Source organism: Sciurus vulgaris, assembly GCF_902686455.1.
Source record: "Sciurus vulgaris genome assembly, chromosome: 18".
Classification (NCBI taxonomy): domain Eukaryota; kingdom Metazoa; phylum Chordata; class Mammalia; order Rodentia; family Sciuridae; genus Sciurus; species Sciurus vulgaris.
In genome coordinates this window covers 20471232-20497658 of record NC_136479.1, presented here as the reverse complement: position 1 = coordinate 20497658, position 26427 = coordinate 20471232, and the positions used below count along the sequence as shown (strand labels likewise).

General features: G+C 54.9%; 1 protein-coding gene across 4 annotated transcripts in view; it reads right to left on the bottom strand.

Annotated features, from left to right (window-relative positions):
* The window catches only part of IL4R (interleukin 4 receptor), a 34283-nt gene extending 17396 nt beyond the window's left edge, over positions 1–16887 (bottom strand). Inside the window, exon 1 of one of the 4 annotated variants that reach the window (XM_079121492.1) lies at positions 16862–16887. The gene's annotated coding sequence lies outside the window, so the exon portion shown is untranslated. Of the gene's footprint in view, positions 1–16206; positions 16391–16432; positions 16586–16861 lie in introns of those variants that run through there. The other 3 variants (XM_079121494.1, XM_079121491.1, XM_079121493.1) reach the window with 3 other exon arrangements.
* Positions 16888–26427: the final 9540 nt, after the last annotated feature.

The window sequence follows — 26427 nt, the reverse complement described above, 5'->3', positions numbered from 1 at the left end:
GGCAGGGGAGGGCCCCCTCTTGCCTGTCTGTCCCCAGTTGCTGTGCCCCAATGCGGCAGAGGAGCAGGCAGGCTCCCCAGGCGTCTTCCACTGAGGCCCTCGTCGCTATGTCACTTAGTCACTGCCCAGAGCCCTCCTCGGGTTACGGTGAGGATGGACTTCCTCACCTTCAGACCATGGCCCGTTATGGTCACTAAGAAAACTGCTCAGAAGCAGAATCCCGGGAGCAGAGATGCTGACGCTAATTCCCTGCAGACTGCGACCTGCTGGGTGACCACCCGGCCATGCCCTGGAGGCCCAATGTCCCCCTCTGCACTCGGGTGTCCAGGTTGGGGTCTTATTCAAACGCGCAGCTCCCAGGCTGCTTCTGCTAGTTACAAGTCTGCGTCTGGAAGGGTCTTTGGGAACTGTGGGTTCTCCTGCGGCCCGGGTACCAGCCTCACCGGTGGGTCATGCAGGATCTGAGTTTCTGCTCTGCAGCGCCGAGCGCAGCGTGGCGGGCACGGGGAGCGCTCCGTGGCCCTCCTGGTCCCCAGCCCCTGCCGGAAGCCCCCAGTGACCCCTGCCCAGTGCGTCGAGGCTCCACCGCAGCCCTGCCATCTGGGTGGTGCCTGGCCCATGGCCGCTATCACCTCCATGAATGATCTGAATGCCTCGAACGTGGCACTCAGGGCTCCTGGTCACCAGGCCACTCTGCCTCCTGTTGTCCCTCCTCCTGCTCTTGCCTTCCTCGGTCTGAGAGACAGCCGTGCACACACCTCCATCAGGAGCAGGCAGCTGCCTGAGGCTTCCACGTGCATCGTGGAAAAACAAGGCCAAGTCCACAACACGGGGCCACCATGGGGACCAGGAAGCGAAGGCGGCCACCCACAACAGCCAGGTCCTCAGGGCCAAAGCTGCTTCCCTACTGGGCCCTTTAGCTCTTTATTTATTGGTGCTAGGGATTGAACCCTGGGGTGCTCACCGCTGGGCCACATGGGTGACCCCCAGCCCTTCTTATTTTTCATTTAGAGACAGGGTCTCACTAAGTTGCTGAGGCTGGCCTTGAACTTGCCATTCTCCTGCCTCAGCCTCCAGAGCTGCTGGGATTACAGGTGCCTGGCTGAACGTTTCCTTTATAAATCTCAAATTCAGCCCAGTATGATTCATTGCATTTGATGGTCACGCAGTCCCCAGGCCCAGGGCCACCTCCTAAATACAGTCAATGGCGTTTGACGCCAGGCCACGTCCTGAGGAAGCCACCGTGTGAACATCTCAGCGAGTCTGCACCCAAACCCAGGCAGCATAGGTCCGACCACGTGGCCTCTTGATGCCACCGAGAGATGTGGTGGACCCAAGTGTCTGAGACGGCTGCTGATGCCACGTGACAAACCGTTTGAACAGTCATTTAAAAAAAATAAGTCGCAGGAGCGCACCCTAAACTAATGGTAAAAAAGCAGCATGGCAAACACAGAAACGCGCTCCCCGCCGCTCAGCTGTCGCTGTGTTGGTACCAGCGTCGCCGCGAGGGAGGGGCGCGTCCTGCGCCCGGGGCGGGACCAGCAATGAACGCGTGGAAAGACGCGCCCCACCTGTGGCCCGAGCGGCCACCGGAAAGGCCCACGCCAGCGTCACCATCCTTCTGAGACACCGCCTGAAACGAGCGCCAGCACCGCTCTGCGGCCCCTGCCAAAGGCGCCACCCACAGGCCCAGGCACCGGACAGCGGAGGAAGGAGCAGGCGCACAGGCTTCAAGAGTGCGCGACCCCAGGGACAAGGAAACCCAGCTCCTTCTGCAGCTCATCCCCAGAGCCAGGCGCACTGGTGAGTCCTGGGCCCGCAGCAGCGCCTGGCCCGAAGCACACCCGCCAGCGGACCGCAGCATTCTATTTTTATTTTTTGGTACCAGGGATTGAACCCAGAGATGCTGTACCACTGAGCCATGTCCCCAGCCCTTTGATTGATTTGTTTGTTTGCTTGCTTTGAGATAGGATCTTGCTAACTTGCTGAGGCTGGCCTCCAATTTGCAATCCTCCTGTCTCAGCCTCCCAGGTTGCTGGGATGACAGACATGCACCACTGTGCCCAGCTCTGTAACTGTTTATGGAACAAATTCATGTCGGATGTGATGTGGGTCAGCCCAGGGGTGGGAGGCTCCTCCGAGGAGGAGGTATGACATCTGCCCAGAGCTCCAACTTGCCCTCCTTGCTGGAAGTCACACTGAAGATCAAGGAAAGAGGGGCGTGAGCAGGGTGTGTGCCAGGGGTTCCTGATGCCTGTTTCTTTCACGTGATCCCAGTAACTTTCATTCTCACAAGTTCACTGATGCTCACAGTATCCTCTGGCAGAAGAAGCAGAGATGTGGCTTTAGCCCTGATTTTGAATGACAAGAAACAGAGAGGTTGTGTTGCCAGATCAAGGTCACACAGCAAGACTGTCACAGTAAAGTCTATCAAAGAGGGGTTGGGTAGTCAAGTGACCCAAACTAGGTTGATGAAACATCACACCTGTGGCGGTCGGGTCTTTACCTTTGATCTGTTGTGGAGAACACACCCAAACACTCAAGCGCACGTGCACACATACGTAGGCGGGCTAGCCTCCGCGGGACGGGCGGTTGCTGCGTTTTAGAAGAAGCCAGTGCAAGATGAGGTCTCTCTGAACCTCAGCAAACAGAGGACAAAGGTGCAGATGATTCAAGGAATTCAAAAAAATAACTGCCGGGGTCAGGGTCAAGCCTGCCGCAAGAGGAGTTCATTTCAAGTTCACGGTCTGCACGGTGGACTCCCGGCGGATGGGGTCAGATGGAATCCGTGGGCCTCCTGTCCAGGCCTCCAGCCTGCGAGGAGCCCACCTGTCTGCCACAATCCAGCGTCTCCTGCACCTTCCGCAGCCAGGAAGCTCAGGCCAAGGTGGAGCCGAGCGGAGGCTGCTGGGAACAGCTTCCTTAAGCTGAGCCAGGTCCTTGTGCAAACGTTTCCTGCTTGTTCAGCGATTCTGCGGACACTTGGCTCAGGGCTTCCCAAGTATGTCTGTGTGGGGTTCGCCCAAGGACCTGCCAGGGGATTGTCACCCCACTTCCTGGACAAAGAAACGGAGGCCGGAGAGGCCAAGTACCTTGCCGACCGGGTCCCACAGCTGGTGTGAGGGCAGGGCTAGAATCAGAACCCAGGTCTGTATGCTTCTGACCTGGGTGCATTTCAATAGGTCGGCTCCTTCCACTGAGTTCTCCTGGAACTGTAGGCGGGACCCAAGGAGTTGAAATGCTGGAAGAAGCATCCTCTCATCTGTTTCAAACACTAGCTGCTCATACGTAAGACCAGAAAGCAGCAGAAAAGGACTGGTGATTTTATTTTAATGGTGTTGCAACAGCTTAAGGAAAAAAAAAAAAGTCACCTGAGGTCATATTAATAGAGGTCTGAGCTCTGGCATGAGGGAGGTAAGAGTGCCTATCACACCTGGAAATGAACACAGCTGAGACCACTACCAACATCCAGAGGGCCCGGTACCCCAGACTCCACCTCCAGAGCTCTGACGCCTTGTCCTTCGCCCCATCGCGCCCCTGACACGCAGTATTCACCACATGCCACGTTTTCTTCTAGTCAGTCAACACGCATTAACTCACTTCTCAAAAACAGCCGGAGAAAGCGGGTCCTATGGCTTTCCCCATTTCCTGATGAGGGACCCAGGACAGGCTAAGTGACCTGCCTGAGGTGGCACGGCTGTGACAGGGTGAGGATGGGCGTTGGGGGGTCACTGGCCCGCCGGCACCTCCCGCGCAGCGTGAGCGCTCTTTGTAGCCAGGCGCCCGGTTCACTCGCACCGCGATGCAGGGGTTCGCGCGGGGGCTCTGAGTCGGGGTCCCCGCCGCTGCGCAGGGGCAGCCCTGGGGGTCCCGGCGGGAGAGCGGCAGGCCTTTCAGAACCGGGAGGGGCGGCGGCTCCGCGCACGGGCGCGCCCCTCTCCCCGCGCTGGCCAGCCAGGGGCCGAGGTCCCTGCCGGGCTTCTGCACCGGGTGGCCTCGGTCTCCAGGGTCCAAGGCTCAGGCATGAGGGCGCCGCGGACCCAGAATCGCGGACCCAGAATCGCGGACCCAGAATCGCGGACTCAGAATCGCGTCCAGGCCCGGGAGAGAAGGCGGCGCTCTCGGCGCTGCTGGGGGGGGGGGGGGGGGGGCGCTCTGGAAATCACCGCCCCTGGGGTCAGAAAGGGGGCAGGTGGCTCCAGAGGGACCTGACGGCCACCCTGGGGTGGCAGAGCTGGTCTGCAGCCCGCGTGTGGTGGAACTGCAGGCGCCGCTGGACCCGAGGACGGTACCAGCCTGTGTCCGCGGGCGCCTGGCACAGACTGGGGACCACGGGGACCGCCTGCATGGACTGCCTGTGACCCTATAGTCATCTGAAAGTCAAGTTTGACTCGAGAAAAGGAAATCGAGGGCACATCCAAGCCCCCTGGTGACCCGGCCCCTGCCACCCTGAAGCCTCCCACCCGCTCTCCCTGCCCCCAAGCCTCCGAGGCCCTCAGAGCTCGGACACACCCCAGCTCCGTCCTCCCTGGAGGACTGGACACCCGAGCATTTCCACACCTGACCTCCCTCGGCCTCCCTGACCCCAGGCCACTGTCCAGGGATCCCCTTGAAGTTGATCACGCTGTTTATTTCTGTCACACAGCTTGTCACCATCTCTGGTCACATTCGTGAGGCTATGCGTGTGAATGCTGATCTGATTTCAGGATGTGGATGGCAAAGGTAGAAAGATAAGAAAGAAAAAGGGCTGGGGACGCAGCTCAGGGTGGAGCAGGTGCCTGGCACGTGGAGGACCTGGGCTCCTCTGCTGCCCCGGGAAAAATCAGCAAGCAAAAGACGGGAGAAGGTCGCCATGCACCGTATGTAATAGCCTTAATATATAAAGAGGCCTTACGAATCAACGAGAAAAACACTCCTTTAAGAAAAATAGGCAAAGGACATAAATGATTCACTGAAGGAATCGATGGCTAGAAGCTGTGAAATAGCCACTCTCAGGAGGCTGCTAGTTTGTGAAATTTAGGGTGTAAAAGACTGCTCGGAATATAAATTAGGTATTTGTCTACACACATGTTGTTGGTCTCTCATGGGACAATGCTAGCCCATGAGAGCAGAGATGTCTTCCCTGGTCATTGCTTTGTCCCCCGTGTCTGCAGCCGCACACGACACATATAGAGTATGTGCTCCATCAACACATCGAGTGAGTGGTAAGAATTCTGGAACAACACATTCAGTCGTGTATTTTAAACCCAGCTTCCAAGCTTTTACCCATGATAATTGCAATATGTGGTGCTTATTATGTGTTCTAAGCGCTTACAATTTATTCATCAGTTAGTTCTTACAATCCTGTGAGGTAGGTGCCATTGACACCCCATTGACAGATGGGCAGACTGAGGCACAGAGAGGTTAGAACATCTGCCTGGGTCACGGAGCTGGGATGAACCCAGGCAGCCTCGCTCCAGAATCCAGGTGCCTCCCAAGCCCCTGGGAGGTGGCGTGTTTATCTCCACTGGTCAAGGAGAAAACTTGAGGCCCCGAGAGGACCAGTGACGAGGCCAAGGTCACGGAGCTAGGAAGCAGCAGGGTCCACAGACACCCAGCCAGGAAGCAAGCAGACGGATCCGAGACGGGAGGCGGGAGAAGCGGCTGCGGGCAGGACCAAGCGACTGGCTTTCCCACTGTGGCAGGGAGGCGAGTCTTGAGGGGCAGCGCTCCCAGCTGGCCGGGTCCAGGCCCCGCTTCTCCCACCGGCTGGAAGCCTGCCCGGGCACAGGCTGGTCCTCGGACAGGAAGCAGCCAGCCGTGGCAGGTGGCACGTGCAGAGAAGGGGACAGCCAGGAGCCGCTGGCCTGGCACTTCCTCTGCCTGCAGGACGGCTGGGCCAGGCTGGCCAGAGGCCAAGGACACACTGATCCCGGGCTGCAGTCTGACTGGGGTTCCCAGAAGCAGCCGCCACGCGGGCAGCCCCACCCCGGATGCTGAGGCAGGCCGGGCCAGGGCCCCACATGCCGGGCTCTGCCCGCCCGCCCCTGCCTGGCCCGGCCATGGCTGGTCCTGCTGCCACCAGGAGCCAGAACCCGCAGGCCTGGCCGACAGAGGTCAGCACCCTCCCGGGCGCCTGGGGTTCCCCGCGCTCACGCCCTCTGGAGCTCTTGTTGCGGGTGCTTCCCCAGACACCTACTGTGTGCCCGCTGACACCACGCGTCCCTTTCTTTCAATAGATTCCTGGGCCAGATGGATGGAAGGTCCCGGTGCGTTCTGAGCAGTGACGCAGAGCAAGATTTTTAAGGGCGCCTCTGGCTGGGTGCTGCAGAGACCCACGGGGCCGAGGGCAGACTCAGGACGAGTGAGGAGGCTACTGCACCGGTCCAAGCAAGAGGCAGCGGGGCTCACGCAGGGGCTTTGGGGAAGAGATGGTCAGAGGGACGGGACTTCAGATTCGAGGCGGAGGTGGCGTCCAGCGACTGGAGCACATTGGCTGTGGAGAGTGGAGAGGTGGAAGGATGGCTAGGAGGGCAGGGTGGCGGGAGAGCCCGGCCTCGGGGAGTCCAGGAGGCTGCGGTCTGGGTGGGTCGAGTTTCCCTGGGGGGTTCGCGGGAGGGCTTCGGACCTCTCTGCAGGGTCAGCTCATCATCAAACCTGCTTTGCAGATTCGAAGGCTCCTTGGAGAGGGGAGGTGGGGGGAAGAGGCCGATGGGGAGTCCGGGGTGGCCGGGCACAGGAGGGCACTGTCCTGCCTGGTGACAGGGCTGGATGGCTGGCTGGAGAGGGTGGGGAGTGGCCGCGGGCCGGTGGGTGCTGTCTGGACACCCTGGAGAGAGTCCTGCTCCGGCCTCCGCGGGCGAGGCTGGTGGGGGTGCGGGCTCCAGGGGAGGACGGAGGCGGGTCAGGACGCGCAGGGAGGGTGGGGACTGTGTGGCCGAGGGGCTGGAGGAGCGGCAGGTTTGCTGGGATGACCATGGGCTGCAGCCGCCTGCAGCCGGAGGCCCCGGGGTAGAGACAGGCTCCGGGTCACCGGTCACGGCCCCGGCCGGGCAGTGCTGTGCACAGGGATGGGGACAGCCCGGGCCAGATGTCCCTGGAGGGGGCAGATGGTCACCACATGCCAGGGGCCATTCTGCCAGCCCTCAGGCTCCCGTGTTGGCCCCTGGGGAAGCCCCAGCGACCCACCCCGGGTCCCAGAAGTCAGAAGAGTCCAGAAGCCCGGGGAGCGGGGTCCTGCGCCAGCCGCCCCCCAGCCCTGGGGTCCTCGATTACTGTCTGGACCGCCCATGGCCACAGGCGGGGGCCACCTGCTCCTGCTGCCCCCAGCTCCTAGCTCAGTGCTGGCCGCGCAGCAGGGACCCCAGAGACCCCGCAGCGAGGAGGCACCGCGCCCGGCACCGCCGTCCCGGGGAACGCAGCCCCAGGCGTGACCTCTCCACCGCCCGGCCAAGGACGCGCTGCCGAGCAATGGCTGGGTGTCCCCTCCAGGCGCCCAACCCTGTCCCTCTGGCCAGCAGAGGCCATGCCCCAGCCCTTCCGAACGAGGGTCCCTCCCTCCCCGACGAGCTCAGGCTGCGCAGGAGCCCTCGACCCCCACCGACGCCCTCAGAGCCCTAACACCAGCCAGGGGAGCATCGTGTGTGCGGTTAACAGCGTCCTCATTCTAAAGATGGGAAATGGAGGCCCAGAGAGGTCCAGGAACCTGCCTAAGGAGGCACAGCCGGTCAATGGTGGGCTGGGATTTGAACCCAAACTTTTAAAATTTGGGATCCTTGGTACTGTGTCCAGCACAGAGGAAGTATTTGCAAACTCCTCCTCTTCTACACCTCTGTTTGCTCCTCTCAGCAGCCCAGTGTGGAAGACGTGGCCCGACATCCCCCCCTGCACAGAAGAAGAAACTGAGGGTCAGGGGGGTCAGAAATGCCGGATGATGAAGCAGGAAACGGTCAGTCAGGACTGGAGTTCTGTCGCTGTTCGCCCAGCCCTCACCCTGTAGTCCGTGAGCCAGACTTTGCCCCTGGCAAGCCCAGATCCAGGGACGCGTGGGCACAGATAAGAGTTCCCTATTTGTGTGCCGTCTGGTGAGGGGGAGGTGCTGTCTCTCATGTTCTTCCTGTTATCTCACCCCACATTGTTCCTTGCCTGGGAGGGGACACACAGCTGCGGAAGGCCTCCATGTGGGCAGGGGCCCCAGAGCATCTGGGACGAGGCACAAGCTCCACTCTGACCGGCTGGGAGACCTTGCAAGCTGGGGTCCTCTCAGAGCCTCCATCTCCTCATCTGCCATGGGAACAGGGCCATTTGCTTCACTGGGTGGTTTCGAGGAGGCAGAGACCACAGCGTGGTGGAAGAGGCCTAGGGCAGTGTGGAGGCAGTGGGTGGCAGAGGCTCATCCCTGAGCACCCAGAAGACTCTCTAGCTAATGGAGTTGCCACAACAGCACAGGCAGATGGGGCTCCTGGGCATGAGCTGTCTTCCTGGGAAGCAGGCCAGGCTCAAAAGGGCATCTGGTTCCATTACAAGCAGCTTAAAAGGAGAGAGACCTTTCTCGGGGTTAGAAGTCAGGTGGGTGTCCCCGGGAGGAGGGTGCAGCTGCAGGTGGCAGCAGGGGACATTTCCAGGGGCCCTTAAGCTCTGTGTCTTGATCGGGTTGCTCTCGTGTGCTCGTTTGTGCAGACGTACAGACGTCTACCCCGTCCCTGCCCCGTGCACACAGGTTACAAGAGAAAGGAAAAGAGGTAGGCAGAGGCCAGGCACATGGTGCAGGCCGACAAGCCCCACTGCTCGGCAGGCTGAGGCAGGAGGATTGCAGGTTTGAGGTCATCCTCCGCAACTTAGTGAGGTCCTGTCTCAAATTTGGAAATTTTTTAAAAAGGGCTGGGGAGGTAGTTCAGTGGTAAAGTGCCCCTGGGTTAGAGCCCCAGGGCCAAAAATAAATAAATAAAGCCAGGCAGAGGCTCTGCTTGTGGTCTCAGCTACTTGGGAGGCTGAGGTGGGAGGCTGAGGCAGGAGGCTGAGGCAGGAGGACAGCTCGAGCCCAGCAGTTCTCGGACAGCCTGGGCCACGCTGCCAGATCTATCGCTTAAGAAAAAAAGGCAAAAAAACAAAGATAAAGGAAAACAGATCAGCAGGAAGGAAGCGAGCAGGGTCCCCTCCGTCCTGGGGCCTCCTGCCCTCCACTCACCCGTCCCCACAGCAGGCGGTGGCTCCCCTGGGGCAGCCCCATGGAGCACCACCCCTGGAGGACCCCAGTGCGAGGCTGAAAGGGGGGAGAGGGGACAGGCTGCGAGCATCCAGCCCGCAGGACGGCGGCCTCTCTCCCCGGTGCTCCTGCCCCAGGCTGCAGCCCAGGGGTGCCGGTGGCCTGGGTTTTGATAAGCAGCTGGAGCCCCACCGGCTCACATGCGCCATCTTTTTTTTTTATAATTTTTAAAATCTCTTTGGTGCCACGGATGGACCCCGGGCGCTGACCACCGGACCACACCCAGCCCTGTCCAGCATCTTATTAGAGACAGGGTCTCCCCGAGTGGCTCAGGGCCTCGCTAGGTTGCTGAGGCTGGCCTTGAACTTGCGATCCTCCTGCCTCAGCCTCTCGGCCCCGGGAGGACAGGTGTGCCCCGCCTCGCCCCTTTATGTGCGTTATCTTGATGGTCCTGAAGTCCCACCTGTGTGCCCCCGCGTGGCTACAGGCACCCGCCGCTGCCCTCTTGGGTGGGAGCCAATGTCCCGAGATGCCGGAGACCCTAACAAGGGGGAAAGGGCGGCCGCGGGACCCCCACATCAGCCCAGGCACCGGCACCTCCAAATCGCCCAGGCTGCCCCCTCTGTTCCGCTCAGGCTGGTGACTAGAGGGTGCTGGGGAGAGGCCCGGTCCCCTGCTGTGTCCCAGGTCCCCTGCTGTGTCCCCGAGCTGCATCCTGGTGTCCAAGAGTACTCCAGAACTTCTGGAAGTCCCTGCCCTCTACTGGGGGGCCAGCGGGGAGCCGCTCTAGAGACCCCGCCCCTGCCTGGCCGGCTGTGGTCCCCCACGCTGGCCCCTCCAGCCCCTCGGGGGGCGTCCTCTTCTCCAGAATGAAAACCCAGGGCGGAGCTGGATCTTGCTGGTGTCTCATGGTCAGAAGCAGAGGCACCAGCCTACGGTGGCCACACTGAGGTCACCCACAGCCTGTGACGTGCTCACCCAAACTGGTGCTTTCCCACCCCAGGGACTTTGCACAGACCATGCTGGCTGACTCACTAACACCTGTGACTAATCTGCATCAGGGCTGTTGGACATTTTCATATTTATCTATATTTTAATTTTACTTGGCAGCTCTGGGGATCAAAGCCAGAAGAAACCTGTGAACATTCAAGCTGACAAGCCCACTGTGAACCCCCAGTGAGATGTGGTTGCTACCAAGTATGAGTGCAGGTTGCATCATCAGAGGTCTATACTCCAGCTCCAAGGAGGCCAGCACTCTATCACCGAGCTACATCTCCAGTTCCATGTATCAAATTTATTTTCAGGAATAGCTGGATAAAAAGGTAGGACAGGTTACACCCCCTGTTTCATGGATGAGGAAATGAACAGCCCACCAGGGAAGATGATCTGTCCAAGATCACGATCGCAGAACAGAGACTAAAATGCACTCCTTGTTTTTATAAAACTACTCTGACCCCGGGCCCTGCGGCGCACGCCTGTCATCCCAGCAGCGCAGGAGGCTGAGGCAGGAGGGTCGCAAGTTCAAGGCCAGCCTCAGCAACTTAGCAAGGCCCTAAGCCACTTAGGGAGACCCTGTCTCAAAATAAAATATTAAGAAGGGCTGAGGATGTGGCTCAGTGGGTAAGCGCCCCAGGTTCAGTCCCTGGCATCAAAAAAAAATCTAACCCGACCAACTGGGGTCTAAGCAGAGTCCTGCCACGTTAGGGTTAAACAAAAGAATGTGCAGAACTGAGAAATCAATCAAGAAAAATGCAGAAGAAGCTCATACGTGCAGCAGCGACACTGGTGTCAAATAAGATGGAATCAAGACAGGCAGGGAGCAGAGGAGAACGTGGATCAGGTCTCCGCGGAGGCGCGAAAATCCTGATCCCTGTCCTACCCCAGGCTAGGTACCCGGGGAGGCCGCTCCACAGATAAAGGGGAGAGTCAGAGGAAGCATGAGGAGAAGTGGACCGATCCCCGGGGGCGATCCAGGGACAGAAAGGCGCAGACGGACACAGAAGACAGAACAACGTGATCGGCACGCTCGCTCTGACCGAGATGGTTCTAGAACTTTACGCACAACAGAAAACACATCCTTTTCGAATACAAGAGGAACGTGCCTTAAAAAAAGGACCAGAAAATCCCACAAAGACCTCCGTGAATCCTCTGTCGTGGCGGGGGACGTCACGTTTATTGATCTCAATGACCATGGTGACCAAATTTCAAAAGCAACAAAATTCCAAAAGATTTTAAAAGCACATAACACTTTCCAATAACTCTTCGAAGGGAAATCATGAACTATTTGCGTGGTGGAAGGCTGGCAACGAGACTTACAGAACAAAACCAAAGCAACATTGCAAGTCAAAGTGACAGTCATTTAGCCTGAAATGGACCTACTGGAAAACAAGAGATTCTGACAGCAATTGTTAGCCTCAAACAAGAGATTTCAGCATAGAAGGAACTCTGACAGACAGAGACCCATGGAGAAGAAAAAGATGAAGGTTTTAGCTGACAAGCCCAATATAAGCCCCAATTGGGACATAGCTGCTACAAAGTATGACCGTGGGTTGCATCAACAAAGGTATATGCTCCAGGTCCAAGGAGGTCTTTATCTCTTCTTGTCTGACTGGGAAGGCTTTGGGAGAGGCAATGTCTGGACTGAATAATGTCCCAAGCCCAACTGAACTCCTCATGATCTCATCAGGAAGGACAGATCTGAACTAACCATGGTCGTGTACACTGGAAGACAGAAATCCTGGGCTGGAGAAGAAAAAGAGTCACTCTCTCTAAGGCACAAGCTCCTGAAAGCTCGATTGGCTCAATTTCAGGAAAGATGCTGCCCCAGCGGCAGCTGCCCAGCCGTGATACCAGCGGCCTCTGGAAGCACAAGGCTCCGTCTCTGAGGCCGGCGGCCAGGAGGCTGGGCTCTGCGGGCTGGGAGGGAGGCCCAGCCCCGGGATCTGGCCTCCCTCCTCCCCACGGAGTTTCACTTCCTCTTTTGAGGAGGCAGAACCCTTCCCTGGTGGCTCCAGGAAAACCTCGGGGCTCCCCAAGTTCTCTAAAGCAGGACAACGCACCCCCTTCTTTCTAACCAAGAAACTGGGTCCTCTTCAAGGCTGCTCCAGGGCGGGGCTGACAGATCTGGAACGCGCGGCCCGGGCCTGAGGCCAGACTCTGCAGCGGTGACTGTGGAGGCCAGCAAGTGTCCACCCAAGCCCGCCCTTAGGGAAATGGGGGAGACCCCTGCTCACACCCTGCCTCCTCCCCACCCTGTCCCTGACGGGTAGCCCGACCTCCACCCTCCCGGGTGTCCTCTGCCCGGTGCTTCCAGGCTTTCTTACTGCCTGCGACTCCGCTCAGTCGCCACCTGTAAAATCACTGGCTCTGTCAAAGGGGGCTCAGTGCCACGGATCAGCAGAGCAACTGCTACCCCCACTTATCTACCCCTGTCCTGCTCACTCGCTTCCACCCCACCCACCCACTTCCTTGCCGTGGAACAAACCCACCAAGCCTGTTCCACCTCAGGACCTTTGCACATGCCGTTCCCGCTCCATGGTTCCCTCCCTGCCCGCAGAGCCACATGTCTTGTGACTTCAGGTCTCAAACCAAAAGCTCCCTCCTTGGTGTCGCCTTCCCCACTAGACTGTCATTTCCACGAGGGTCCTTGCTTCTGGGTACCTCAGGGCTGTGTCCCCAGCCCTGGTCTGTCTTGGGAGCGAGCGCCAGCCCCTAGCTTGGTGTTTTCGCTTTGTCAACCGGCACTGCAGGCTCTTAGAGCCAGTCCCTCCCACAAACCTTGGCCAGGTCCCCGAGCGACTCTCAAGACCCACTTCCTCCCTCTCCAGATGCCGGCCAGCTGGAGGTGGCCTTGGCGGGAGGTCACGGTCCCTGGCTGGCTCTGGATTTCTGAAGCAGCCCTGAGGAGGTCAGGAGGCCCAGGGGCCCCGGGCGGAGAGTGAGTCAGTGTGAGCCCAACCGAAACCTCAGTGCATCCTCAGCTCTTCCTGGAAAGGCGAGGACGGCACAGAGGCGAGCCGCAGCCGGGCGCGCAGGCCGGCCGGAAGTGGGCACGCGGGGCTCCCGGCCCTTCTTCCCCGGGCCTCCCTTGTCTCTCCTTTGCCACCTCCTTTGAGTCTCCCCAGAGCGCCCCCCCCCCCACCCCCGTCTCCAGGCTCTGGAGCAGCGCCCTCCACCCGTCCCCGGACACCTGCAGCAGAACACGGGCATCCCGCAGGGGACAAGGAAGGGCCCGTGCTTCCAAGTGAGTTAGGACAAAACCCGGCTCTCAGACCCGGGCTGCGGGGCGGGCTGCGGGCCTCACCAGAGTCTGCGGACAGTCTAACGCGCCCTCACCAGCACCCCGCACGCGCAGCTGCTCAACAGATCCTGGAAGAAGCAATGCTAAGGGCATCCGGGCGCCGGCCTGGAGACGCGACTGTCCTATGAGCCAGAGAGAGCAGGGCAGTCGCAGAGCCCCTTCCAGGGCCGGGCGTCTCTGAAACTGCTTCATGAACTCTCCTTCCAAAGACCCGTGACGAAGGACAGGCTCAGAGAGTTTGAGCAGCTTCCTCAGGACGGCACAGCTAGGAAGCAGCAAGTTCAGATCTACAGCTGGGGCCCCTGCCTCCGAGCCTGTGCCCTTCTTTCTGCCTCAGACAGAAACACGAAGCCATTTGCTGGAAGATATCCAGCCAGTCATGAGGGTCGTGGCTGGTCCGAGGCCTCTGCTCGAGCCCAGCCCTAAAGTCTGGCCAAGGTGCCTGGGCAGGTCTCCCCGGGCCTTCCACGAGGAACACTCAGAGCATCCTCGGTCACACGAGCCAACTGGCCCAGCCGGGACAGAGAGCTCCCTCTGTCCTCTGGGACGTGGGACGTCAGAGAAGGCACTGCGTGCATCTTCGCATCTCAGTTTCCTCGTGCGCCACGCGGGTAGCCTCAGCCCCAACCAGCGGGGCTCCCGGAGGCTGCGGACAACACAGACGTGCTTACCTAACAACTACCTAGCGCTGCGCTGCACCAGGCTCCCTTTTGTGCACTGGCCACGTTGAGCTCACGTGATGCCTGTACGTGACTGGCATCAGCCAGGTCTGTCTCCACTGCACCAGGCGACACTCGGGTCCCAGAAGCGAGCTGCCTGGGGAGTAGCAGAGCCAGCCTCCACCCCGGGGGCCACCAGGCTCCCAGCCCCCGCTCCGAACCTCTGAGCTCTCCTTCCTGAGCGGTAGCAGCAGGCAGAGACGTTCCTGTGGACCTACTCTGTGATGGGCATTGCACTGAGCATGGAGTATCTGTTGGAATTTTTTTTTTTTTTTTTTTTTTTTTGCAGTACTGGGGGCGGAGCCCGGCCGGGCGCATGCTGAGTGCGCGCTCTACCACCCAGCGCCAACCCCGCCCCGTGTTAGGAAACGGGGTGCCCTGCGCCCTCATGAAGATCCTATTCCTCCTTGTGTGAGGAGGCTCTGCCCTGCCCGGTCCCAGAGGCAGTCAGTAGGGGGTGGCAGGCGGCTGACCCCAAAACCATCAGGTCCCCATCCTCCAGCAGTGGCGAGGACAGGGGAGGACGGGCTTAGGAAAGCTGCTCCCGCCTCCCTGGACGCTTAATTTCCTCTCCCGGTCAAACAGGAGACTGTGCGCCTTAGCAACTGGCCTGCCTGGCTGCGCCTGGGCTTTCTGCGACCTGGCCGCTGTTGTGTGAGGCATCTCAGCCACTGAGACACTGCCCAGACCCTGGAAAGCCCTGGCTGGCCCCAACCTGCCTGGGCGTGTTGGAACTGGGAGACGGGAGCAGGGCAGGGCCCAGGAATCTGCACCCACTCTCCTGGCTGGCACACAGGTAAAGGGCACTGGCCTAACCCCTCGGCTGGCGCCCACCTTCTCTGTCTTGGTCTCCCCTCTCCAGCCTCCTGTGCCCCCAGAGCCAAACTGATCCACTCCCCTCCCAGAGCAGGCTGAGGAGTCTCCAGCTGCAGGAAGCCTGTCCCCCTGCCTGGGAAGAGTTGGGCACACATGTATGGTCCCTTCGCCCCAGGACCACGTCCACATCTATCTTCCTGCAGGCTGGGAGCTGCTGGACAGCCAGAACCGGTGCCCAGGACTGGGAGCCAGGCAGGAGGTCGGGAGCACGCTGTGCGGGGCCTCGAGCCCTCTTCTGTATCATGGGGTGGGCTGTCTGGAAACCCCTGACTGGGAAGGACACCCCGGCCAGACCTGTGCCTGAGCCTCGGGGTTTCCCCATCCGCTTTAGGATAGGACTGCCGTCCCTGCAAATGCCCAGGCTCCTAAGTAGGCCACGGGTGTGGGGGAAGCCAAACAGCCACAGGTCCCAGAGGGCTGCAGAAGGGCAGAGGAGGGTCTGGGAGGGTCGGCGCTGGCCTGGGGGCATTCTCTGAATCCGTCTGGCCGGGTTCTAAGAAGCGCCGGTCTTACTAAAAGAGAAAGACCGAAGCGGGGGCGAGGGAGAACCCGATTCCCGGGCTCACCGAATCTGAATGCAGGGAAGGGACCTGGGAATCTCCATTTTACAAAATTCCCCTGGAGGAGCCGGTCATCTGGGTGGTTTCGTGAGCACGGCGGGGAGCCGGGGCTCCCAGGCTGCTGGCCTTGGGCCGCGGGGTCCGATCCGGCTCCCCCACTGGGCGGTGGGCGTCACCTGGGGCAATCGCTCAGGCGCCTGAGCCTGCGCGTGCTCCTCTGTTCAGCGACCGTGGCAGATCGCTCCGACCGCAGAAGCCCGCCGGGGTTCGCTGCACACGTTCGCGCTCCGGACAGACCCTGAACAAAGTCCCCCGAGACGACCACTGCGGCGGGTCCGTGCGCCGTCCGAAGCGGGAGACCCGGAGCAGGACCGGCCTGGGCTCCCGACCCCTTGACCCGCGCCGGACCCTGCGGTTCTCCGAGCTGTCCCCACCCTTTGCCGACTTCCCGGGCGCAGAGCAGGGGTCCCAGACCGCTCTCACCCCACGCTCGCGACTCGCCAAGCCCCCGACTCGGGCTGTGCGTTTCGGGGCGCGCGGGGTGCCGGAGCACCAGGGTCAGCTTACCCCGCTCCTGGCCCTGGGCGAAGTGGACAGACCCTAGCGGCGCCCCGCAGGCGGGGAAGAACGGGCTCGGGGTCCCGCAGGGGCCCCAGCGGGCAGGCATTCCCCATGCGCGGTCCGGACGGTCTCCGAGGTCCCCTCCGCCTGGGGCCCTAGCCCTGTCCGGACACCCGACGCGCGTCCCCAGCGATCGCCCGGCGCTCGGATCCGCGCGGTCCCCGGGTCCTACCTGCGCGCCCCTGCGCCATTCGCTGTTCCGGCGCCCGAGCGGGAAGAGGCGACACTGGGCCGCCGGCCCTGGCCCGCGCCGCGCGGGGCTTTCCTAGGCTGGGGACCCGCCCGCCCCGGCTTCCTGCGCCCCGCCCCGCCCCGCCCCATACATTTGCATGCGCCTCCCCGCCCCGTGCATTTGCATGCGCCGCCCCGCCCGGCCTCGCACCCGGGCTGCCTCCGGGTGGAGGAAACCAATCAGTGCCCTTGTCTCTGTGGATGAGAGCCGCCGTCCCCCACGCAGCAGCCGAGGTCGCCCTCCGTAGACCCAGAGCCCCGCAGTGGTCCCTTTGCTCTAGGGACACAGTGCCAGCCGCAGCCAGGCCTCCCAGATTCTGCTAGGGCCTGTCCCCTGCCCGTCCCCCTCCCTGCAGGTCCCCGGCCGCACCTCTGCGGAGGCGCCCTTGCGTCTCGATCCTTCTCCCTCTCCCAGCAGCCCGGCTTCCAAGGGCCAATGTTTGTTCATTTCCTGCGAATGTTTACGCAGCGCCGACGCGAGACAAATTTAAATAGCAAAACAACCTTCGGTCAAAAGTCAGGACAGCCGTCAGGCCCTGGCCAGGCACCGCCGCGTCCATGAGCACACTTCCTCCTCCGGATGACCTTATGAGGGGGGTTGCCGCTGTCATCTGTTTACAGTAGGGAAACAGGCACGGGGCTGTTAGGACACTTGCTCAGTGGAGCTGGGATCGGAATTCAGACTTCACAGACCACCAGATCACATAAAAGCCCCGATGGAGCCAGATGGTAGGAAACAGCAAACAAACCTCAAATATTTCAAGCTCTCAGAAGAAAAATTAAAACGAAGAAGGATCTATTAGGATGATAAGGCAGGATAGGGAAGGCCTTTCTGAGGAAGGCCTCTCCAGCAGGAAACCCAAAGAGGACCTGGAGGGAGAACACCTTAGGAAGTGGGAAGAGCAAGTGCAAAGGCCCTGGGGTGGGAACCAACCGAGCATGTTGGAGCTTCATTGAAGGCAGGGTAGCAGTGGAGCCTTGAGAGAGACGAGAGTGAAAGAGGTAAGAGGTGAGAGATGGGTAGACTCAGTCTGGGCAGGAAAGGACAGGACATCCAGAGAGTAATTTGACCCCATCCTGTCTTCAAGGAGCTTCAACCCTGAGGGTGGAGGCAACCCTCTCAGAGCCAAGGAGAGCCCAGTGGGATCAAGCTACGTGGAGGAGGGTGAGCCTGGAAAGCAGCAAAGCCCTGGGTGGGTGAGGGTTGGCTTCCGAGGGGACAGGTCACACTACTTGGATTATTCTTTCATGCCCTCACTCCGTCTTGGCCCTACCATGTGCCTCCCTGTGACAGATGCAGATGAGAAGACATGACACGGACCAAGGCTTATGACCACGTGTGCAAGACCCGAAGTGACAGTAGAGTGGACTCTGTAGTGGGAGTCAGGGTTGGCTTCCTGGAGGGGGTGGTCTTTCCCTGGGGACCCCAAGAATCAGTGGGGACGAGGACGGGGAAAGAGTGCAGGTGGCGTGGGCAGCAAGGAGTAACTGGGGTGGAGACATGGCGTGGGCGCGTGGGGGACCCCCATCCTCCAGCCTCTGTGTATGGACCCCTCCGTGCGCCAGGTCCTCTGGGATCGGGGAGAGAAGAAAGTCCCAGCTCTGTTTCCTAGGCCTGGGCATCCGGCTGGGCGGCCACAGGGGACAGAGTGTAATGCACCCAGGCTGACCGGAGAGGGCTGGGAGGAGGCCCTGGGAGAGGAGCACGACTGTCCAGTACCAGAGTGACCCCCACTCCCGGCCACACCCTCCCACCCAGGCCAGGCACATCTGCTCACACTCGCTACACATCACACGCTTCTCCACGGTGGATCTTGGGACCCAGGCAGTATAGACTCCAACCCTGGAAGCTTCCTCTCGTCCAGCTGGGGACTTCCTTGGGCTCTCTGAGTCTGAGCCCAATGTCATTTGGAAGACGCAGCAAGTCCCCCTTTGCCGTCCCTGGGGAATGCGCCTCGGGGCTCCCGGTCTGTCTCCTGCGTCTGTAACCCACCCTTTGTTATTTCTCACCTGCCACCTGGGTCTGAGTGCCAGCCCTGCTCCCTGTCAGACGTCCTGTTAGACTGTGTGGCTTGGGGCCGAGGGGCTCCCCCTTCGCTGGGCCCCAGCATCCTGGTCCTGAAGGTGGAGAAAGTAGGGAGCCATCCGCTGGGGCTCCGTGAAGGGGGATGGCGAGGTACCCGAGAACGTGCTTGGAGCAGCGCCCGCGCGCATTCCGCACTGGGCAAATGTTTATCAGACCCGTGCTTAATCAGAGCCTCTCCTTAAGCTTGTGGCTGGGTTGGGAAATGCGATTCCAAACAGTGCTGACGAGCCCGACCGGAAAGGCTTGCACAGACGTGGTCAGACGTGAAGACGCGTGGGAAGTCTGGGGGGAAGCATCATGGGAATTCTGTGGGCTCTCCTTGAGACTTTTCTGTAACTCCGAGGTTGCGTCAAAATGCGGAGTCAGAGAACATAGGCCCATGTTCTGAGGCCTGTGGTTTATCTTCCCCTAAACAGGTCCAGTCATCAGCCAGCCAAGCTTTGTCGGCTGTTGTTCTCTCAGGCTTTGGAGTGGGCCTGGGGCCCTCGAGTAATAAAAATTGTCTCCCAATCCAGGGAGTCCCCAAGTTCTTGCCTCATCCCAAGTTCAGCCCACATTATATCACAATGCAGTTAACTGTGTTTGAGCCTATCTTTCTGTTTTTAAAGAATTCATAGACTCTCCGGGCCTGGTGGTGTACTCCTGTAATCCCAGCAGCTTGGGAGGCTGAGGCAGGAGGATTGCAAGTTTGAGGCCAACCCCAGCAACTTAGTGAGGCCCTAAGCAACTTAGCAAGACCCTGTCTCAAAATAAAAAATAAAAAGGGCTGGGGATGTGGCTCAGTGGTTAAGCATCTCTAGGTTCAATCCCTGGTACCAAAAATAAATAAATAAATAAAGACTTTCTTTTTGGAGAGTTCAGTTTTTTCAGTCCAATTGTAGCTTGATAGTTGTACCTGAGCAGACAGTTGAGAGTTCCCATAGGTCCCTCTCCCTGTGCACAATTTCATTTGTTGTTAACATCTTGTATCAGTGAGGTGCATTTGTTAAAATTGATGAACCAATGGTGGCATGTTATTGTTAAAGTCTGGAGTTTAAGTTTCGGTCTCTCTCTTGTACAGTTCTACATTGACAATTGCATTATGTCACGCATTTACTGACATAGTGACATAAAGACCTTCTTTAAAATTCCTTATGCCAGGGTTTGGGATGCCACTTGATTATCATGTGCTTGGAGCACTTGATTATCATGCATGAGACCCTGGGTTCCAGCCCCAGCACTGGGAATAAAGAAAATATCCCTCATGTTCCAAGATGCACCTTGAGTCCTGGAAACTGGCAATCTTTTTCCTGTCTCCATTTATTCGAAAGGACAGGGGACTGGAATCAGAAAGTATGTAGCCTCTGAAAACTGGCTTCTTTCACTGAGCTTTTAAGTTTCCTCCATGTCTTTTCCTGGACTTTGTCACCAACCATGCTGTCTTGAATCCTGTGGTTTTGCAGTAAAGTTTAATGTTGGGAGATGTCTGTCCTTCAACTTTGCTTTTGTTCTTCCTCCCATGGTTATTCCAGGTCTTTTTGCTTTTCCATCTGATCTTTAGAATCAATCTGTTGACACAAAATAACTTTCCCAAATAACTTCCTGGGTTTTTGATCCAGGTTGCCATGATCAAGTTGGAAAGAAATGACATCTTAATAGCAAGTCTTTGTATCCATGAACATGGAATCCCTTTCCATTTATTTAGCTCTTTGTTTTCTTTCATCAGAGTTTTTATACTTTGCCTCCCACATATGCTATACACATTTGTTAGATTTATACCTATGTGTTTTTTCCCTGTCCTTTTGTTTTTTTTCTGTACGTATGTTTATGTGACTGGCATTAAGTTTTAATTTCAAATTCCAATTTTTCATCACTGGTATATAGGAAAGCAATGGACTTTTGTATATTAATCTTGTATCTTGAATCTGTACTACAATGATTAATACTAGGAGATTGTTTGTTGACTCTGTGATTTTATCACACAGGCAATAATGTCATCTACAAAGTGTGTTAGTCAGCTTTCTCTCACTGTGACAAAACGCCTGAGAAAAACCAACATAAAAGAGGAAAGATTTATTTTGGCTCCTTTTTCAAAGGTCCATGGTCACTTGGTCTGTCGCTTTTGGGCCTGTGGCAAGGCAGTATGTCCTGATGGAATTGTGCAGGGGAGGAAGACTGCTCACTCCAGGACAGCTGGAAGCAAAGAGAGAAAGAGGAAGGGGCCCCTAGCGGCCGCCCTTCTCTTCACGAGGCCCCACCTTCCAAGATTTCCACTACTTCCCAACAGCACCTGTGGCTGGGAGCAAGCCTGCATCCTGGGAGCTTTCGAAGGCCATTCGACTTTTCTTCTGTCATACTGCCATTGGATTCTATTACTATAGAATCTAGATTTGTTTGGATCATTTTCTTCCCTTGTTTTTTCATGTTGTTCATGTATCTTCCCCTCTAGCAGTGCAGATCTGGGGTATTGCAGATTTCCCCCTATAGGCTTATAGTGGTCCTATAGGTTTCCAAAACCCTTTCTTTAAGGGGAGATCAATATTAGCAGTGCCCAATTCAGACACTATGCAATCCTAGACAAAATAGCCCCTATGAGGACAATAACAAAATTGTCATAATAAACAAAATGAGTTCAAATATTATCTTTGGTAAAACAAACAGGTTTGCAATAAGGTCTGCAGTTTCTAATGGAGGACAAAGAGGATGCAGAGGGATGTAGAATGTGGCTGTTAATGGGATAAGAAAAGGATATACAGAAGTTCTAGAAAATAGAAAGGTGAGAGTGTAATCAAAAGAAATTGGATGTTAGCATGCCAAAAAGGGAGAAAGAGACTCTGAGGGAACATGTAAACAAAAGGAAAAGAGAGCAAGAAAAGTAAAGAAATAAAAACTTAAATTTTCTTAAAAAGGAGAAAAAAGAAAATCTACTGTATAACAGTCATATACTAATGAAACCTCCCCGTGTTCAGTAGCCTGATGCATGAGAGGTACCTGACAATGAGCTTCAAGCCTCCAGCAGGCATCTCAGGATGGGATTTGCCCCACCCGAAGATCGGAGCTTCGGCTTCCAGGATTATCCAGGATGGCCGCTCTGGCTTCGAAATATGTTGGCAAATGGGGAGCTGCAGCTCAGGGGTGGATGTGGTCAGCTGGAGGTCCTGGAGACGGGATGCAGTTGGTTCGGCAGGGGTCCTGGGGGTCCAGCGTGTTTGGTGTGATTGTGGGATCCTGGAGGCCAGGTGCAATCAGTCGGTCTGGGGTCCCGGTGATAGGGCACAGTCAGTTGGTCTGGGGGTCCTGGCGGCAGGGAGCAGTCAATTGATGTGAGGGCCCCAGAGGCAGGGAGTGATCGGTTGGGCTGAGGGATCCTGGAGATGGGGCTCAGTCAGTCCAGCCAGGGGTCCTACGGGGCCTGGCTGTTGTCTCAAAATGGCCTCGAGGGCCATTCGAGATCCAAACATGACATGGAGACAGTTTTGCTTCTTCCATCTCAATCTGAATACCTATTATTTTTTTCTATGTCTTGCATTAGGTAGGACTTCCGGGTTGATGCTGAAGTGCTGGGAGGAGCAAAGGCTGCCTTGGCCTTAACATTGAGGGAACAGCCATCTGGCTTCTCCCCACCAAGCAGTGTGTTCGGGTTTCAGGTTCTTTGTCAAGGTAGATCAATCCCGCTCCACGTCTAGCTTCTTTCCCCACACCCTCCTCCTCCACTGTGCTCCTGGTTCACTGAGCGTCCTTGTCATGGTGGGTGCTGGATTTCATCAAAGGCCTTTTCTGTATTGTGTGACTTGTTTCTTCTTCAGCCAGTCAAGGCGATGAGTTGTATTAACTGACTCTGGAAGGTCGAATCAGGCTGACATACCTGGAATAAACCCTGCTTGTTTGGAAGTCAATTGTATACATTATTGGATATGATTTACGAACATTTTTGAGAACTTTCACATCTATGTTCATGAGAGATATTGGTCTGTAATTTTCCTTTCTTGTAATTACTTGTTTGGGGTTTTGGTATTAAAGTAATGGTGGTCTCATGGAATTAGGGCTTATTCTTTCTGCTTCTATTTTCTGGAAGGGATTGTTAAAAAAAATTATTGGTATTTTTCTTTCTTAAATGTTTGGCAGACTGCACTGGTTGTGCACAGTGTAGATTCATACCATTCCTGTAATCATACATGTATGTAGGGTACTGTTACTTTTTGATTCACTTTGTTTAGTAAGACATAAGTGAATGAAGATAATGATTTCTCCATTTTGAGTTTTGTTAGTTTGTGTGTTCCAAAGAATTGATCTATTATATCTCTTATTAAATTTGTGAACATAGCATTGTTTGTAATCTTCTTTTATTATCCTCCTTCTGTCCACAGGATCAGTAGTAGTAAGACTGATTTCATTTCCAATGTTAATAACTTGTGCCTTCTCTCATTCTCTTGATTATCCTAGGTAGAAATGTTTTTCCAAGGACTGTTTGTTACCCAACCCAGGTGAGGAAGCTCATCCCTTGGGGGAAATTGATGTCCAAAAGATGAGTACTCAGGAGGAAAAGGGCTTTATTCAGTGGCCAGAGGATGGAAAGGAGGGAGGTTTGCTCACAGATCAGCTCCTGAACTCCAGGGGACTAAGGGCGGTCAGTTACAGGACAGGAATAATGGGGGAGGGGAACGGGCTAAAAAAGGAGGGGAATATTCTTGTCTTTTCTGGGAACAGGGGGAGCTCTGCTAGGAAGCTGGGAGTCATCTCTTTCCACGGTCTGGCGTTTCTGGTCATGGTGGCAGGTGGGTGCCTTCAGCGGGGGGTGTGGGCAGAGAGGAGGGAGGTCCCAGTTAAGTCAGTGCTGTGTTATATTTTGAACAAGGCATTTCTCAGAGGATCAACCTGTCTACAGGTAGTACGGAGTAGAATCCCACTCAAAGGTTAAAGCAACAGAATAAATAGACACCGCATGAAGACAGGGATGCCAGGTGCTTTCAGCCGGTTCCTGTCACCCCTGACATCTGGGGCCTGGTGAAGAGGCAGCGTTTCCCCAGAAGCAGCCTGAGAGTCCCTGAAGAGTACCAGAGACAACCATCATCCTCAAAATCCGCACATCAGAGGCGTGATGTCTGCTCCTGGGACGCTAATGACGAGGCCCAGTGGCCTGACCTCCAAAATTGGTGATTTTTAAGTCAACCAAGAGCAAGTGAAGCTAGAGGGTTTATTTGGGATTTTCCCTGGTGATAGAACTATTCTTTGGTTTCATCGATTTTTCTCAACTGACTTTTTGTTTCTGATTTCGTTGATTTCTGCTCAAATTTTTTTTAGCTCTTCTTTTTCTAGTCTCCTAGATGAAAATTTAGATCATCACTTTTAGAACTTTCTAGTTTCTCTCTCTCTCTCTCTCTCTCTCTCTTTTTTGCGCTGCTGGGGATTGAACCCAGAACCTTGTGCTTGCGAGGACAAGCACGCTACCCACTGAGCTGTATCCCCAGCCCTCTACTTTTATAATACACACATTCAATGCTACAACTTTCATCTATGTACTGCTTTTGCATAGGCTATATTTTCATTTAGTTAAAATGTTTTAAAATTTTCTCTTTTGATTTCTTCCTTGATTCATGTGTTATTCCTTAGAATTGTGTCTTTAATCTCCAAATATTTAGGGATTTTCCAGCTATCTTTCTGTAATTGCTTTGTAGTTTAATATCATTGCAGCCTGAGCACATACTTCGTATGGGTTCATATCTTTTAAATTTGTTAAGGTTTACTTTATTTTATTTTATTTTTTTACCAGAGCATGGTCTAGCTTGTCGCATGCTCTGTGAGATCTTGAGAAGAATGCATGCACTGTGATCCTTGGATGAAGTGTCTATAAATGTCAGTTACAGCCTGTTGATTGACAGACTATTCAGCTCCACTACATCCTTACTGGTCTTCTGCCTTCTGGATCTGTCACTTAAAGAGAGGTGTCAAAGTCTCCAACTTCCAGTGTTATTATTATTCAGTAATATTCTTATCCAAATAATCATGGATTCTATTTCTATTTCTATTTAAAGTCCATCCATTTTTGCTGCATGTATTTTGACTCTGTTTTAGTCAGCTTTTTCGCTGCTGGAAAGACAATTTTAGAAAGAAGAGTTTATTTGGGGGCTTATGGTTTCAGAGGTCCTAGTCCATTAGAAGGCCAACTCCATTCCTGGGTCTTGAGCTGAAGCTGAACATCATGGCGCAAGAGTGTGGTGGGGGGAAGCTGCTCACGTGGTGATCAGTAAAGAGAGAGAGAGAGTCCACTTGCCAGATACAAAGGCACGTCCTCCCAATGCCCTCCTTCTCCAGCCACACCCTCCCTGCCTTCAGTCACCACTGAGTCAATCCCATCAGGGGATTAATTCACTGATTGGATTAAGGCCCTGACAACCCAGTCATTTCACCTTTCAATGTTCTTGCATTGTCTCACACATGAGCTATTTGGGGACACCTCCCATCCAAACCAGGACAATTCTCTGAATTTTAGGTGCATATACATTGAAGACTGTAATCTATGTCTTGGAGAATTGACCTTTTGTTGTTAGGTAATGCCTCTTTTTATCCTTGCTAACATACCTTATTCTGAAGATTCCTTTGTATGAAATTAACATAGGAGTTCCAGCTTTTTAATAAATTACTGTTAGTTTGGTAGATCCATCCTGTTAAAAGTAACAACTTTTATTGTTCTAAATACACCATCTGTGCCTTTATATTTAGTTTCTTATAAACTACATAGAGTTGGGTCTTTTTTTTTTTAAATCTAACAGTCTCTGTCTTTTAGTTGGTGTAGTTAGACCATTTACATTTAAAGGGATTATTAATATAACTGAGTTAATATCTACCATGTTGGTGATTGTTTTCTATCCATTGCACTTGGTTTTTTTGGTTTTAAAAAACAATCTTCTCTCTTTCTGTCTTTCTACTTTTAATTGAACATTTTATGTGATTCAATGTTCTCTCAGCATTTCAGTTTTACTTTATAAAATTTTTGCTTCCTGATCATTCTGTTAATGTGGCATTACAGAAAGACAAGAAGCCTAAGAGATCATTCTGGAAGTTTAATTTGAACCTTAGTCATCCAGGAGAATTTTTTTTTTTTCAGTGCTGGAAATTGAACTCAGGGCCTGGCACATGCTAGGTAAGTGCTCTACTAAAAATGGAATTTTTGATTCTGAAAATTTTGTAACCTTCCCTAGTGAATAGCTAAGGCTTTATTTCCTAGTTTTGTATTTTTTAAATTTTTTAAAATTAAAAAAATTTTAAAATCTATTCCTAGTTAAAATTTATATGGGAGAAATTTAAAGTCAATGGAACACCTGGAAATCTCAGAACTACTGTTGTTCACATTGAATGCTCCTAGAATAAAATCACAGTTGTTTCTGAGAAACAGTTCTCTTAAAGGTGTTGCAATATCTCACCAAGAAATACTTTAAGAAGAATAATCTTTTCGATTGGCTTCATGCGAGGGCACCTGATAAGGAGACTTATGAATTTTGTTACTTCCTCAGTAGTCAAGATGAAGGTGAATCAGAGTCTGAGGGCTAGGTGAAGTCTCCCGTTATAGGGCTTTGTTTTTTAATAAAAATAATGAAGTATACACAAGAAAGAAACATCTAAAATGGATTTTTAGCTTATTGGTGAATAAAAAACATTGTACCAACAATTTTTAGTGGTTGTTGAAGAGTTTGCAATACATGTTAACAACCTAGTCTAAAATCACTTTTCAGGTAACCCCATAAGGTCACGGAGTGTACAAGTACCTTATAACCAATGATTTTCCATTTCTTGTTTCGATCCCTATACCATTGCTGCCATTCATTTCATTCATCCATATGCTATAACCCCCAATATATTGCTGTTATTATTAT